The 14,151-nt window shown below is 28.2% G+C and overlaps 1 protein-coding gene across 3 annotated transcripts in view; it reads left to right on the plus strand.

Annotated features, from left to right (window-relative positions):
• Window positions 1-14,151, plus strand: part of LOC117171367 (ras-related and estrogen-regulated growth inhibitor-like) — a 177,963-nt gene that overhangs the window by 142,916 nt on the left and 20,896 nt on the right. The window lies entirely within an intron of this gene.

Genomic DNA, 14,151 nt, shown 5'->3' on the forward strand with positions numbered 1-14,151 from the left:
AATCTATCATAAAAACTAAGCCTGAACTCTAGTTTCTGAAAATACAAAAATAGCGGAAATTGTCATACAAGAAGACATTAAATTTAAAATACAATTTTAGTCTTTACATATGAGTCGAACAACTGACCTATTTAAAACGCCCCAAACTGTCTGCAAGCGCAAATTTTACTCACATATCTTAGACAACTACGCAAAAGACAGAAATAATATGTTATATTACTGACTGCATTGAGCTGAGAAAATGACGTCCGGTAAAATCTTTACTTTCCTTCGAAAATTTTAAATTTATTTTTGAATTCGATATCTTATTCGGCATTTCTTGATATTAAAATATCGCATATATTTCAGAGAATTCAGTGTCCATTCTAGAAATTTCTACTAATATCGAGAATTTTGACGCACTTTAACGATTTGATCAAAAATCTATCACAAGTTTCCAATTTCAGGGAAAAATCACATCAGGTCCAAAGAAAACAAACGTCCCTCTCAAATGCAGTTTTGGCTTTATAAGTTGTTCAGAGAATGACTGGAAATTCCACAATTATGCCAATAAATCCTTTTCTTATCATTTATGTAAAATGATTTGTGTTTTTTTTTGTGTCAGCTGGGATAGATGCAATTGTTTAAGGATTCTCGTTCGATCTTCGCGAGTTGCCTTGTCTCTCAAACTAATACTAAATAATTTGTGGCATCATCAAAAAGCTTAAAAAAGTTAAACTTTAAACCTTTTGAAACCCGAAATTGTTAAATTACTTTCAAAAAATGTCCCCTTAAAAATACAATCAACAAGTCAAAATTTTTTAACGAATTAACAAGATTAAAAATTTTGACAATGATTTCCAGTGTTTCCAAAAGACTTAGGAGAATTTAAGAACATTTTCGAATATTAGAAAGGATTTTGAGGAATTTTTATAGCTTTCAATTGATTTTGAAATCTTTCAAGGCATTTGAGGAAATTTTGAAAGATTTCTACGGGTTTTTAAATTTTTGAGATATTTTAGGCAATAACTATAGACTTAGACTATAGGCAAGGGATTTTTATAGGGTTTTCAATATTTCAAGTGATTTCAAAGATTTCAAAAGTTATTGCTTAATCCCATAGAAGTTTGAGAGATTCCATAGCTTTTAAAGTATTTCAAAGGAATTTCAGGACATTATGTACGATGTCTATGAAATCAAAAGGATTTCCATAATTTTTTACAGGAAATAAAAATTCTAAGGGATTTATCAAATTTTCCAAAAAATTTACGGGATTTCAAGGTTTTGCATAGATTTTTAGGAGCTCTAAAATAATAAACGAAATCACCAAAATTTCTGAATATTATAAAGCATTTCAATGGATTTGAAATAATTCAAATGATTTAATAACAATTGAACAGATTTTAAAAGACTTAAAAACATTTTCATGGATTTAATATTTTCCTGAACATTTGAAAGAATACCGATTATTTTTAAGGGATTATAAAGGATTTTTATAGGATTTTAAAGAATCTGCAATAACTGATTTCAAGGATTTGAAAATTTTTGCTAAATCTTATAGAAGTTTGAGGAAAACAAAGATGTATCTATACCGAAGTGTAAGTACTTGTATCTCCTCAACTTTCAATTTATTGGACGCAAATTATATAAAATATTACGTAATTAAAAATAATTAAAGCAAACACAAAAAACTAGACATTCTTTTGTTAATTGTTGCAGATCTTACTTCAGCCGTTGCCGGAGCAAATTCATGTAGATTTGCTTTGTTTGAAAATTAAATTTAATTCAATTTAAGTCCTTTGGATTAAAAGTTGCTGCGTTATCGAAAGTAATTTCAACAATCAAAACAATTTTTGACTGATATATATATTTTTTAATAATTAGAAAGATTCAACTCACGTAAGAAATGCTTAGGACTCCCCCCTCCCCCCAAGCGCAAGTAAGAATTGGTAAGATTTTCCGTATTATGTTTTATCAAAAGACAGTTCTATTTATAAATTCCCAAACAGAAAAAATTGTGGAAAAAAGTTTGAAAGAATTTGAGCTGCTACGCAGAAAATTGAATTCAATGCTGATTACAATTATATTTTCCCTCTGAAATATTCACGTCCAAACACGATCAAATCTTGCAAAATTATATTTTTCCCAGAGAGACAGGTCAGGGTAAAGAATTCACTTCCTGCCCAAGGCGTACAAAATGGGCCAGACAGAGTGACATAAATAAACTCCGTTCAACAATATGCAAATGAGCCTCTCTTTACTGGAAGTGGTCGGAACATAAGCACAGCATTTGTGTGTCGCAGCTTCTCGTGCTGTTCACTTTTTTCCGCACAACTCAGCACATGTAATTGAGGTCGTAGAATTAAAGACAGAAATTACACCCGCCAATTATCATATCCAGTAATTTTTTTGCAAACTTTGTTGCGGGATGAAATCCCAGGTTTGTTATCTCTTCAGCGTATCTAACATTGGAATAGTGAGCGTTCCTTTTGATTATTAATAGAAGTCGGCAGGAAGTGCAAAGGCGGCAAAGTTGCGCCCACCGGTGTCGTTTTCGACGAGGTATAAACGATATATCACTCGTGAGTTGCCTCTATTTTTCTAAAACCAAGAATTTTATGCTCCTGTCAGTACTCAATAGTCTCGATACCAGATTGCAAAATCTCATGAGAAATTTAGAGTTGTCATGTTTCTAAACGAAGGGTCTTTCTGGAAGAATCATGTGAGATAAGGAATTGGAATGTAAGTATACTGTATTTATCAAATGCAAAATGATTTAAGAATTTGACATTTAGACGTTATTGCATACAATAGTTTATAGGGCTTAAAGAATTGAAGGATTGATTAAAAAGATTTTTGTAATCAGGTAGTGGAATGATTAAAAGGGGGAGAGAAAATAATTATAATTATAGTCGACGATAAATGACTAATTAATCAATATTAGATAAGTGCTGAAAATAATGAAAAGGAAGTAGCAATATTCAATTTGGATATTTGATTTTGAAACCGTGATATTATCTTTAATTGACATCAAGAGAAATAACACTAGTCATTCTCCTCTCACAATATAACTTGGAGGTATCATTGATTGGTACAATCAATTTTTTATGTCTGCTGATGTGATCACTCTTTCGTGTATTGTTCATCGGCTGGTTCAATTTCACTTTCTTGCTTTCTTCTTCCGGAAATCTCCTGAGTCATAGAATGGATAGTTTTCATTCACTTTGATTATAATTTATATTTAATTCATTTATTGTTTATATTTGTAACTAATCATAATCGCACACAATATCTCTGAAACATAAAATGTTTCAAAAAACTTTGAAATTCTATGGTTCTGGAAATTATTTTTTTCGTGTTTAAACAGTTTTTTTAGATTTACCTAATTTTGACACCAGAAGATTCACAACTTCTTAACACCAAACGAAAATGTTTTAGAAACCGCTAAATTGTCCGAAAAATACATAAATATTCAACTAAAAGTTGAATTTTTAACTAAAAAATCTATTTTAACCAAATATTTCAATTTTCATCAAAAAAATTAATTTTTATACAAAAAAACCTTGAACAAAATATTTTTATTTGTCACGAAAGCTATCAATATCCAACTAAAATGACGAATCACCAAAAAAACATATTACTTCTTAACAATAAAGTTCAACAAGTACCTAATGTTTCGAACCAAACTAAAAAAACTTAAATGTCTACTAAAGGAGATGAAGTTTCTACTGAAAACATTGATTTTCAACAAAGAATAATTTTAAAATTAAAAATCAAAACCCGTTTAGTTAAACTAAAAACCTGAATTTTCTTCAAAACATAATGCCTCTATGAACATTTTTGAATTTTGAACAAATCAATTAAATTTTCAACCAAAAAAGGACTGAAAAGAATAAAATTAGATCAAAATTGTACAATTGCGAAACAAAGGGATGAATTTTCAACCAAACATGTAATAGTAATTGGAAGTAATTAAATTTTAATCAAACATAGTTGGATTTTGTGAAAGTAATAATTTTTTACTAAAAAAACGAAGAATATTCAACTCTAAAAATTAGTTTTTCCCTCCTGAAAGTATTGTATTTCTATTTCTATACTTAAATTCAATTTTCAATTCTGGAAGATTGACTGCTTCTTAGGACCAACAAGAAATATTAAAAAATGTTGAATTTCATGGTAGGATAAAAATTCTAATTTTTCTGTACTGGGCTATAAATCTCAATGTGGCCCTGGAAATTATATTTCTTGACCTTCTAAAAGTATTTCTTCAGATTTATTTACTTAAAGTTCCTTGTCGAAACTTAATGATTTTTTTGTCGTTCATCCTGAACCAATATGTTTAGATTATTACATTTTCCAATTAGGACAATATGAAGGCCAAAAACGATATATTTCTAAGATTGTTAATATTTAAAAAATTCCTTGTACAAACATTTAAATAAAAAGATAAATTAAAAAAAAATTGATTTAAAAATTGTTTGGCTTGAATTAAAAGAACTCTGAAAATATTGATTAGCAAACCCTGCAGATTGGAATGAATCACAAGTTTGGTATCTCTATTTTTTGTTTAAAAATATAGGAAAACGTAGGAACAAACTTGACAGTGGCTACTCATGACAATTCATGCGGCAATTGATCTTGAAAATGGAATAATTCTGCTGCGTAATTTGCTGATAAAATCAAAAAGCTGGATTCTGTATTGAAGCGTTCCACATAATTTTGGTTGCATTTCGGTAGCAAATTGATCAAATGTTCTTTACTGTGGATCTAAGAGTTTGTTGGTCGTAGAGTTTGATTTTCTTTAAAGCCAGTTCCATTGGTTGTCCTCCAGGAAGGAGTAAGTTAAGGCAATGTCGGAATTTTGAAAAATTGTGAAAGGTCAATTTCGGCATAACGGTACGCTTTTGTACCAGAGTTTCATAAGCAGAGAGTTGTAAGTTATGTTAGTGTAGAGAGCATTGCCCAAGAAGGTTCGCGACCGCCCCTCGTCATAGTATCACAAGTGCCCCGAACATACGTGGAATCCATTCCGGTATCGCATCCAATTGTCTCGATACAATCGATCAATAAATATTTATGAGCCATTAAACCAACTTCACTACATACCTCAAGTACACTCTTTTCACAACGTGTACCGCTACTAAATGAAATTCCTTCTTAGTGAATCAATTTCACCCCTAACTCTCAAAATCACCTTCAAAGATTAATTGAAGGTCGCGAATATAATTTTCCTACAATTCTTGAGAAAACTCAAAAGAGTTTTTGAAAAATTTAGATAAGTCAAATCAAAATTTCGACACAAAAGTTATTCTTTAACTAAATAGTGTAATTTTCTAATCAAAAAGATAAATTCGAAACGAAAAATGTAATCGTTGATAACTTAAGCAGAGAATATTTTTATTATATATCAAAAACAGACAAATTCATTAAAAAAAGACAAAATTCCAACAAAATATTTGACTGCTGAATCAAAAAAGATTAATTTTCAACCTGTTGTATTTTTAACCAAAAAACGGTAAATATTTTTTTCTAACACAAGCACGAAAAGTTCGATTTTCGAGGCATGTATTGCGTGCGGAAAGTGACCAATTCCGAAACTGTGGTAAAAATCAGTTAGAAAAAGACTTTTTACAGCTGCTGCGTTTGCGCTCTTTGAGTAAGATTACTGTTTCTTGCTGTTGCGCTTGCGCATTTCGAGTCAGAATTACTTTCCAGAACTGTCAGAATCATAACTTCACTTCATTATGATTTGACGCTTGAGAGACTGATTGTGAGTAGTGAATAGTTATTGGACATACTCGAAGTTACAGGTTACCATAAATGACTAATTACCGATAAAGTACCGATAAATTACCAATAGATTACCGAAAATTTTGGAAACTTTTAGATATCTGAAATTAACGGTTATTTGCCCATTTTTCATAAATTTCTGAAAATTTTCGAAATTTATCCAATTTTTCATAAATTTGAGGAAATTTAGCAAATTATCCATAAATTTTCAGAAATCTTTGAATTTCATCGAAAAAGCTTCGGATACGCTAAATTTCTATAAATTTTCTATAATTTACAAATTTACCAAAAATATCCGGAATTTTTAGGTAATTTTTGTAATTTTACCATTAATTTCAAAAAATTACCATAATTTTTCAAAAAATTGGTTTTTATTGTTTCTCAAATCAAAAATTTCTCGCATTTGTTAGAAAAAATATTGTGTGCTGCAAGAGCTAAAAGTATCTAGTTGAAACTCTTGTGAAGTTTACAGTATTTGCCATCGTCTCATCCTCGGATCGTTTCTGGCTCGTACAGCTAACTTCACACTCGTGTGGAACTGCCTATTTTTCGCATTTGTAGCACAATATACTATTCTAAACAGACGAATTTTCATACATAAAAGTTAAATCTATTAACTCAAAAATATGAATTTTTAATAAAAAAATCTATTTTTACCTAAACAGTTGAATTTTTACTCAAATGCATAACTTTTATACCAAGAAGAAAAATGAATTATGAAAAAAATTTGAATATTCATCCGATACTTTCGGACGACAATATACTTTATAATTTTTCACCAAAAGAGAAGAATTTTTAAATAAAATGAATCTCCATTAGAAAAAATATTACTTTTTATCAAAGTAATTCAACTTTTAATCAGATAATTGCATGTTTATCCTAGAAATATGAATTTTCAACAAAAAATTTAATAGTTAAATTGTCAAACCAAAGATGCTTTGATATTAAATAAAAAACAGTTGATATAATTAAAAAATGAATTTTTAAGACAATAGTTAAATCCTCAATCAAAAAGATTAATTTCCTGCCAATACAGACAAATTTTCAACAAAATGGTTATATTTTCAGACATAGAAATTAATTTTGAACTTATTTAAATGATGAATCTTCAAGCAAGCAAGTGAATCCTTAACAAAGTAGTTTAACTGTTAACTGTGTGGTTTAATTTTCAACAAAAAACATTAATTATGAACAAAAAAGTTAATTTTTGATAATTAAACTGCCAAATTTTTTTTATTTCTAATCAAAAACAGCTGAATTCGTCTAAAGATACTTTCGATCAAATTGTTAAGTTTTGACCCAAAAACATTTTTCAGCCCAGAATAAAAAAATTGAGTAAAATTGTAATTTAAAGAAACAAATCATTTTTAATACAAAATAAATATTTCGAATATGTATAAAACAAATTATAGAATATTTTATAAATATTCAGAAATTCTTCAAAATATAAAATATTTTTAGTCTTTTAAAAATTCCTATAATTCCTTAATATCTGTTAAACAGGCTCGAATTATTCTAAAATGGTTCATAGATATTTCGGACTCATTGTAGACGATTACTAAAAGATTTTGTGATGTTGTAAAACCTTTGAAGTATTCTCCTTGTGACAAATTTGTCAAAATAAGGAATCACTTCAAATATTCCCAGGAATATTAAGAAATTTTTTCATAATCTTGAATCCCTTAAATCATCTCTAAAGTCTTTAAAAATTATTTTATAAATTTTCAAAAATCTACATTTTATATTATTTCATTTTATTTTTTATTATTTTTGAAATATTTAAAGATCTTCTAAATATCTTTTAAAATTATTTGAATTTCTCCTAGAATTTTGAAAAAGTTTCGCAAAACTAAAAAAATTGACTTCAAATCTGTCAGGTTATTTCTTAATAATTTTAGACTATAAAAAATAATTTAAAATTTTCTAAGAGTTTTAAGAAATTTGTGTTATTCTCTTGCAACCTTTTAAAATCCTTGAAATCTTCTGCATTTTTCCCTCGAAATTTTCAAAGATCTACATCTTGTTTTCAATACAATTATTGTTGTATCCTCCAAAAATTCTGAATATTTCTTAAACTTATTAGAATTTTTTACATCTACAAATCTTTAATCTTGCGAAATTGAAGAATTTTGCTTTGAAGTCTTCTGTATCCTTTTTCGAAATTTTAGAACAGCATTTGAAATTTTTCTAAATCTTTTTAAATATTTTCTATGAGTTAAATTTTGCATGCAACCTTGAAATGACTGAAGGTGCATAATATCATAAGTATTACAGTATTTGGATTAATTAAAGAGTGACCTCAGCTTAAACTCATTTATATTGATACAATTTCTTCCTAAAAGCTTAGAAAAAATGTTTCAAGATTTGATCATTTTAAATACAACGCTTTCGAATATAAAAAAATGTATGCAAAGTGCCCAATAGTCATAATATCAAGTGAAAACATTTAAAATTAAGTAAAAGCTGGCTCAAAAATAAAAAATAGTTAGTTATTAGGAAATTTAAATAATCTAATAGTTGTATATTGTTAGAAAAAGCATCATTTACTCGAATTAAAGTTTAATATAATTAATTTTAAAAATCTTAATAATTTGCTTGAATTTTCAATACACATTTTTTGAATATTTAAGCACTTTCTAACAGTCGATTTAATTTTCAACAGAAAAGCTTTTAATAATTAAAAGATTATCAATAAAAAATGACCAAAATATAATAATATCTGATTAATACAATTAAACATTAAAAATTTTCCCAATTTTAATATAAACGTGTTCCGAAGAAATAATTTATTATGTACCAACTGTTAATGTTCTCCTAAAAATAGAGAAATCATCAGTTCAATATAAAAAAGTAAAACCATTCAAAAGTGTAAAATATTTGGATATGAACGGCTTTAAGAATCAGTCATTGTAAATAAAAGAAATACCATAAGCCTACAAATACTATAATTTTCTAATTTATAGTATGAAAATAAATATGTTCTCAAATATCGAAATAATGGCTTCGAAAACTTTTATGTTTTGAAAATAATTAATATTAAAAATCCTGTACAATTAAAACGACAACAAATAGAAAGGTTGTAATTTTCGAAACAATATATATATATATTAAGCCATTTCTCTTTCGGGGTAGGCGTGACTCACTCGGTGGGGGAAAGGAGTAATGTGTGGAAGGGATAGAGAATTTTCAGATTGATACAGAATTCTCGTGTTATTTATGTAAATAACACGTTCGTTCCGCAATACTGCTCCAACCCAGGTTACTGATCAATATCTGTAGCAATCACCCCAAGTGAAGATCTTCACAAAGTCGTTATGTAAGATTCCCCACTTGGGTCCATTAGTGGCCAAGGGCTTTTGTTTCAGGCGTTTTTGACTCAACTGACACTCTTTTTATTAACTATTTGCCGCCATAATTTCCTGTCCTGGCATACTTCTCTAGCTTCTTTTATGTCCATGCATTTATTCATGCAGGCTCTCGTATTTCTGTGACTTTTAAGTCATTTTATTGGCATAAAACGACAGTAAATACTATGCCGAAATTCCAACTTCAAAATCTTTAAATTTACACAATTTTATCATATTAAGAGAATAATGATTCATTTTATTCCAACAAATGTTTTTCATGTTAGAATTTGAATTTTTTCTAATTTCACAATGATTAAAATAAATTTCGAATTTTAATCTTATTCTTACAATAACAGAACAAAATTTCAAGTTTTAAGCATTTAAAGTTTAAAATTATTTGAAACTTGAATTGGATTCCAAAAACTGAAAATATGGTCTGGAAATAATTGAAGAATTTAATGGCCTGGGTCAAATCAGAGTTTAATTATTTTCATTCTTCTAAGATTCCGCATTCATTCTAGAATAGAGCTGTGAGCGAAGAGTCTGTAACTTGAAAAAATTGTCCTGGAAATAACATAAAAAAGGTCCCCCAGAATTTTGAAATCGAAATTTTTCAGCAACTTTGTAAATTCTTTTCGAGAATTGTCTTCAGTAGAAATTGAATATTGAAATATCCTCGGTTGTTGCATTCTATTTCAAGCGAATTTATATAGCGTGAAGAGAATTATCACTGCGCAAAATCTAAAAATCCGGAACTTAGTAATTTTTGGAAAAAAGGGAAGACGTTTCCTGGTATGCTGTTAATCCTCGGAGGTTGGTTTGAAGTTATCAGGGTCATAGTTCAATTCTTAAGTGTCTTCAGAGACTTGAACGAATTCTGGTATCATAAAATCCTAGCCGTTCATTACGAGGTTTCTAGGTCTAAAGTTTGCACGATTCCGCGACGTCTCGGTATAATTACAAGCTCCCTGTCAGTGTCAGGTCAATCATGTCAATGAGAAACCGACGGAACGGTCACGAAAGAACGACATTTTGCGCGTCCAACTTTATCCCAGTTCGACTTGCACTTTGCATAATTGCATCTGCGAATCCGAAGCGGAAACGAAATTCTCGGTCGCTTAATTCAATCTAAGTAGATTCTTGCTTTCAGGTCGTGCCGACTGAGTGAAACCGCGGCGTGGCGCGGGTTTACGTAAAATAATGACACTCTGATCCTGAGGATTCTCAAGGATGCAAATCTTCGGGAACTGTGATTCAGTCAAAAAATCTTGTTTATGAGCTCTAACATGAAAAATTCTACTTTAAATCATTCTAATTTCGAGGAAGTTGAACGCACGATGACTTTAGGATGCTCTCCACCTAGGGCAATTGCAGGAGGGATTGATCAACGACCCGTGTCATGCAACAAATATGAACAACCCCATGTCCCTTTTGTATCGAAATTTTTTACTTTCGATTTAATTTTATGTATGCCTAAAATAAAATCCAAAACCTACAAAACTATAATATTTGAATCGACTTGACAGCTCAAAATGCTCTCAAAACCGCAGATATAGAGTGACTCTTCACGAAAATAGGAGAATGCATTTTTTCAAATCGACTAATTGAACTGTCAGTTTACAAAGATGAACTTTCTTCTAAATAATGGACTCTTCATACAAAAAAGATCTAACTTTAACCGTAAAAAGTTACATTTTTAAATAACTTGAACAACTTCAAGCCAAAACTACGAAATTTTCGGACTAAATACTAAGATTAATAGTTGAACTTTTAAACAAAACAGATGAATTTGTAGGCAAACAGTCGAATTTTCAACCAATTAGTCGAATTCTTAAACAAAGAAGATTATACTTCTATCAAAAAAGTTGTATTTTGAAACTAATAGTTGAATTTTTAAGCTAAGATGATGAATCTTTCAGAAACAGTTGAATTTTCAATCCAAAAGGACCAACTTTCCATCAATAAAAATAAAATGAATAAATGTCATCAAAGTAGATGAATTTTGATCTCAAATTATGATTTTTCAAAAAAAAAAAATCAAATTAGTTTTTACAAAAAAGTTTAACCTTTAACAAAATAGTTAATTCTGTAGTAAAAAAAATTCAATCTCGACAAAAGTTTTTAAAGTTTATATTTTGACAAAACCCGATTTGCGTTTAAAAACAAAAGTCGTCGGATATTATCAAAGATGATCAATTCTCGACGCAAAATGTAGTAGTTGAATTTTTAACACAAAAGTATTTTTTACAAAAAGAGATGGATTTTCAACAAGAGTCTGTGATCTAAAAATGTCAAGAAAGATGATATTTAACCAATTAGTAAGAAGCGTTTCAATTTGTTGAATTTTAAAACCAAAAAGACAATTTTTTTACAAAGCGGTTGAATTTCAACAAAAGTGTTATTTTTGTTTAAATTTGAAGTTCCAAAAATTGTTTTTCAACACAAAAAAAATAATCTAAAAAAAAAAAATAGTTTGATTTTCAACTTGAGAGATAGATCTTCAATCAATAAAATAAATTCTATCCAAAAAAGTACAACTTTCAACCAAGTAGTGGAATTTTCAACTGAAAATTGTCAATTTTAAACCAAAAATGGGATAGTTAAATTCTCAGTTAAAAAATGATTTCATAACAAATTTATTAACAAAATAGTTTAATCCTAAAACAGTAAAATCAATTTTTAACTACGTGCTTGGTTCAAATTTCAACCTAGTAGTTGTGTTTTCTAAGAAAAACATTAATTTTGAATACAAAATTCAATAGCTGAATTTTTAAATTGAAAAGTATAAATTTTTAGTCAAAAATAGTTTGGTTAAATTTTCAGTTGAGAAAATTAAATTTAACAAACTAGTTAAACCCTTAACCAATTAGTCTAATTTCCAACCAAAAGAGATGGTTCTTTTACTGATAAAATAAGTTTTTAACAAAGAAATCCAAATTTCAACCAAATAGTTGAATTTTAAATCAAGAAAATGCATTTTCTACTAAATGAACGAACTTACAACAAACTAAATAAATTTTCAAAGAAATAGTAGAATTTTTTTTAAAAACGATCAATTTTCAACTAAAAGTAAGATAGGTAATACTTTAGTGGAAAATTTAATTTAAAAATAAATACTGTCAATAAAATAGTTCAATTTTAAAACAATAAAATAAATTTTCAACTGAATGCTTAGTTCAACTTGCAATCTAATACTTGTATTTTTAACGAAAAAATATGAATTTTGATTGGAAAATTTAATTGTAGACTTTTCAGTCAAAAATGGGTTAGTTAAATTTTCAGTTAAGAAAATTAATTCTCAAAAAAAAAAAACGATTCTTCTCATTTACTTATTTCTATTCTATTAATTCCGCTCACATTCAGGCGATAAAATGAAAAAAGGGAAATATGGAAGAGTTTAATGTCTGTATTTAGATGCTTTACTTATAAAATAAAATTGCTAATTATTTTTTTAAGCATTTAAAAATATTGTTTACAAATTTCATAAAAAATGTACCCTCTCGCCCTGACAATGGGACGTACTTTTTGAGCGCCCTCTAAGCATATAAATATTGATTTGAAATATAAATTAAAGCTTTGAGGCTTATAGTTAAGTAAACTTTCAAATTTTACACTTTTCAGCAGCTTTCTTTATTTTTAAAGAAAGCTGAAACTCTAGAAATAAGATTGTAAGTAGAAAACATGACTTCATTGCCCTACGAAGGCGACAAAATATTAGTTTACCTTATGGTTTATGTTTGGAAAAGTGACCTGTACCGCAGATACATATTGAAGACGCACCTGCACTCGTGATCAGTATGATATAAATCTTGCTGCTCACACCTACCTCCTTACTCTTCTTCCTTTTGACTTCTCCCGCGAGAGAGGTCTTAATTTGTGGTTTATGACAAGCCCTGGAGAATATATTACGCTCATGAGGCTTTGTTTAAGTGAAAAAGTAATTATCAACTGACACCAGCTATAATTTATAATAACAGATCAAGCAACTATTATTATCCAATCCTTCGCAAAAAATTAGAATAATATATTCAGAACTTCTGCGGGTATTTGAATAAATATTTTGTGGCCACAGGGTGGCTACTGGACCGGAAATTTTTGAATAATCGTTATCAAAAAAAGTATACGATCTCTTCAAACATCACGTGATATTGCATGAATTATCCGAGTTTAAATTACTTGGAATAAATTTATTTATAAAATATAATTTATAACATTTAATAATGTAAAAATCATTCAGGTTTTAATTAAAATTTTTTCCTTTTGAAGTCTTCTAATTTTCCATTGTGCATTTTCAAAATAAATGTGTCATTTGCTACCCATAATTAAAATGATTTAAAATTAAACAATTTGGAGTCAAAAACAGATCTAGAATTGATAATTAAAGACTTAACTAATTTAATAATAGTTAACTGTAGAAAACTTCAATAATCAAAAATTCTATATCGGCTCAAAATTACAAGATATTCAAATATGAAAATTCAAAATTGTATGGTAAATTATTCAATCTTTCAAAATTCTACTTTCCACATCAATGCCTATACATTTTCACAAAATTATTAGTCCGAAATATCCAAAATTATAAAATTTTGTAATGCAATTTTTTAAACTAGACAATTTCCAAAAGTTTCAAATTGAAAAATTTAGAACGGTTTTAAATAAAATTGTTGATATTGAACCGTTTTTCATGGAACATTTTGATTTTGGAATTGTTAATTTTTTAAAAGTAGATAATATAAGGCTCAATTTGGTCATTGTTAATTTAAAATAAAATAAAATAACAATGCAAATTAAAAAATTATTGAATTTTAAACAAAATTTGATATCATTCCAAACAAAGTCCGATTTCAATTGCAAATTCTACAATGCTTGATACTTTAAATTCGATATTTTACGCTCCTAAAATTTTTATGTAACAAATGATTCATTTTTTAACCTTCTCAAAATTAGAATTCTAGACTGATTCTTATTTTGAGATTTTTTACACTTTTTATCATGCAAGCTTTGTACTTGTAATAATTTACGTTTGTGATTTTTA

Source organism: Belonocnema kinseyi, chromosome 4 (genome assembly GCF_010883055.1).
Source record: "Belonocnema kinseyi isolate 2016_QV_RU_SX_M_011 chromosome 4, B_treatae_v1, whole genome shotgun sequence".
Taxonomy (NCBI): Eukaryota; Metazoa; Arthropoda; class Insecta; order Hymenoptera; family Cynipidae; genus Belonocnema; species Belonocnema kinseyi.